Raw genomic sequence first — 3949 nt, forward strand, 5'->3', positions numbered from 1 at the left:
GACCAACTGGCTATAGATCCGAGGTTCCAGTGATCCTGTCGTTGGGTTTGCTTAATTTGCTCGAGCAGCTCACAGAACTCGGAGAAACATTGTACTTACTAGATCACCAGTTTATTATAAAAGGAAAGAACTCAGGAACAGACAGATGGAAGAGATGCACAGGGCGAAACAGGGAAGAAAGGCGTGGAGGTTCCCTGCCCTCTCCAGGTGCACCACTCCCCCAAAATCGCCACGTGTTTACCGTGTTTACTGGCCCGGAAGCTCTCCAAACCCCATCCTTTTGGGTTTTTATGGAGGCTTCATTACAAAGGCATGATTGATGAAATCATTGGCCATTGGTGATTGACTCAACCTCCAAACCCTCTCCCCTCCCTTGAGGTCTGGGGGTTGGGACTGAGAATTCCAATCTTCTATTCATGATTGGTTTCCCTGGCAACCAGCTCCCACCCATGAATGCTTTCCAAAACTTAGTCCATGAACATAAACACAGTTGTGGTGGAAAGGGGTTTGTTATGAACAACAGCTTCCGCTGCTCTTTTTGCTCAGGAAATGCCAATGGTTTGGGGAGCCATGAGCCAGAAACCTTGGACAAAGAACAAATCTATTTCTTAGCAATCACAATATCACAGAAAGAAGAAATTCTCTGAAGGAAAGCAGAATTTGTCCCCAAAATATGTCTCTTTGGCATAAAGGTTATTTTAGGCTGATTATTTCTAAGAAACAGCAGACACAGAAAAAGCTCTGAAAAATGAAAAGTTACTCTGTTGTAAGAGACATTTACATTTATAAGGGAATTCCCCATTTGTATGAGTGGCTCCCTCTCCCTACCAGGATGACTAAATCTCTAAAAATTAAATAATGGAGAAGGCAAGGATTTAAACTTGCATAACAACCTTACCCTTGTTTACAGTGCTTTTCCTGGTGACCTCCCACTCCAGGACTCCCCCATCCCCCCATCATCTTCTTTGTCTTTAGTTGGAGATACTATTTAAGGTAGTGGCTTGGGCCATTTCTGGGAGTTACTCAGTTTTCCTGGATCTCTCCCATGTATACAAGAGGTATACATGTTATTAAACTTTGTTTTTTCCTATTAATCTATCTTTCTTATTATAGTGTCTCAGCCAAGAAACTGGAAGGATAGAGGGAAAATTATCTTTCCTCCCCCACATCTTCAAAGGTCTTGCTTGCCATTTAAGATAAAATCTTTTAGAAATTAGTCAAATCAGAACTTACCTAGCTTCTGCCTAAAATGCCACAGCTAATTTAAATGAAAAACTACCACCACTTGGTGTAGAAGTATCTCCTCCAGAGTTTCAATACCCCTGTCTGCTTTTCATGCTGCAAGAAAAATTTAAGTATGCCCTCACTGAGGGATAGTGACAAAGTAGAGAAGACAGAGAACTTTCAGCTAAATCCTTGCTTGATGTTATACTCCGTTAAAAGATAAAAATCAAATAAAATATTTCCTCATTTGTTAATATTTTATACTGACAAGCACAGAGTTCTTAGGAACTAAAAATGCCATCAGGAACCAAGTAGCCTTTTATGCATGTGAATTATCAGTAATTAAGTAGGAAAACGACAGGGTCTTAAACATGCTAATTGCCCCTTAAGGCAGGGGGCAAATAGTTAGGAATTCCCATTGAACCAGAACTCAGAAAGTAGGTTGGATACTTCTTTATAGACTACTATCTTAAGGATGGTGTATTTATTTCGAACTCTGAACCCCCTCCGATTCTGATTTGTTGCACGTCCTACCAAGGCACATCTGGCTGTTGTTGGTCATAGTGGGGGCTGCTTTCCTAGCTATTTGGAGGAGACCGTGCTCATTATGGTGCTGCCTCTACTACCTCCTCGCACAGATAAGGAGCCAGGAAAAAGCTCGAACTGGGTAAACCCAAGGTACAGCCCAGTAGGAAGGGACAGTGCCTGATGTGATGGCTATCTGACCTCGTGGTCGCACACCCTGTCACCCCAGACCCCTCGGGCAGAGAAGGGGTCATTTCTCTCCCTCCTCCCGAGCACTGCCCGATGTGGGACTCCGTGTGGCAAACCCCAGCTTCATTTTGAAGCCAGATGAAGTCCTGGAAGGCAGTCCCTACAACCACGGGACAATAAAAAGACTCCACCGTAAAATCCTTCCTCTTCTCCTCCTTTTCTTGTTCTTCTGGTGCAGAATGAGAAATCTGTAGACATGAGGGGCATGGACATTGCAAGTTTTGTGAGGGGTTCTGTGAGGGCTTGGGAGGTAACGTGTAGGATTTAAGGCTCATCATTTTTAGATGAGTGTTCCTGAAAGCAAGGGCCAGCTGTCACATCCCCTCTTCCGGCCCAGCAAAGTTGACAAGGTGTCCTTCAGGGCAAGATCATTTGGAACAATCTGTGCACATTCATGAACCATTGATGGCAGCGCCACCTGTTGGGAAACAATTTTCCATGGATCTCTCACATCTCTACATGCCTTTTGAGCAGGGGCACTGAGAGCTTTTGCTCTCTGATGTGTGATGTGGGAAAAAAAGGCAGAAGAAAAATTATTAAATTTCCTTACTAGCTATAGCCCATTGACAAGTCCTTGAAACAGGCAGAGTGACATTCCTCTAGGGACTCAACTGCCTCCATGTTAACACTTTGCTAAGGGCAAAAGGCAGTCCTAGCCCGAACCTCCCCCCCCCACCCCGACCCCCAGGATCCTGTAAGTCTACTTTATTTTTTTTTAAAGATTTTATTTATTTATTTGACAGAGAGATAGAGAGAGAGCACAAGTAGGCAGAGTGGCAGGCAGAAAGAGAGGGAGAAGCAGGCTCTCTGCTGAGCAAGGAGCTGGACATGGGGCTCGATCTCAGGACCCTGGGATCATGACCTGAGCCGAAGGCAGCCGCTTCACTGACTGAGCCACCCAGGCGCCCCTGTAAGTCTACTTTAATGTATAAAAATTCCTTTGGAAAAAAAAATTCCTTTGGAAACTTCCTTTATCTCTAAACCCACCAAGCATATGGCCCACCGATATACATCTTAGTCTCATAACTAAAGTTTTTTTTTTTTTTTTTTTTTTTTTTGCAGAGGGAGAGGGAGAAGCAGGCTCCCCGCCGAGCAAGGAGCCCAATGTGGGGCTTGATCTCAGGATCCCAGACACTTAACCGACTGAGGCACCCAGGAGCCCCACTAAGGTTTTATTAGACTGTAATAAATGACTTTTTCCCAACAATAGCTAGCCCCCTCTAGGTCCTGGAAACCTTGTCTCCAAAATTCCTTAGAGACTTACACTCTCCCTAACCCCCTCCCGACTTGAGGGTACGTAATGGGCCACTCCTCATGACCCCGGTGCCACCCTTTTTGCCCATGGGTCCTGTTCCCAAACTTTAATAAAATCACCTTTTTTGCACCAAAGATGTCTCAAGATGTCCGTTGGCTTCAAACCCTAACATTCTTTCCTACATCAATGTGGAGAACAAAGGCAAAACAAATGTAGAAAAATTAAATCTCCTTACAACTTGCAGCCCATTGACAAATACTTGAGACAGGCAGAGTGACCTTCCTCAAGGAACTCAACTGCCTTAATATTAATACTTTGCTAGAAGCAAAAGGCGACCTTAGCTTGACCTCCAGGATCCTTTAAATCTCCTTTAACATATAAAAATCCCTTTGGGGGGCGCCTGTGTGGCTCAGTCATTAAGCGTCTGCCTTCGGCTCAGGTCATGATCCCGGGGTCCTGGGATCGAGCCCCGCATCGGGCTCCCTGCTCAGCAGGGAGCCTGCTTCTCCCTCTCCCACTACCCCCTGCTTGTGTTCCCTCTCTCGCTGTGTCTCTCTCTGTCAAATAAATAAATAAATAAATAATACAGAGTGGAAGCTTTTTTTAAAAAAAAAAAATGATAATGTCTCCCTTGGGGCAAAGGTTAGGGAGGTTTGTTGGAAGTCTACTGTAAAGAATCTTCTTAAGTTCAGGGTT

Source organism: Zalophus californianus, chromosome X (assembly GCF_009762305.2).
Source record: "Zalophus californianus isolate mZalCal1 chromosome X, mZalCal1.pri.v2, whole genome shotgun sequence".
In the NCBI taxonomy this organism is placed as follows: domain Eukaryota; kingdom Metazoa; phylum Chordata; class Mammalia; order Carnivora; family Otariidae; genus Zalophus; species Zalophus californianus.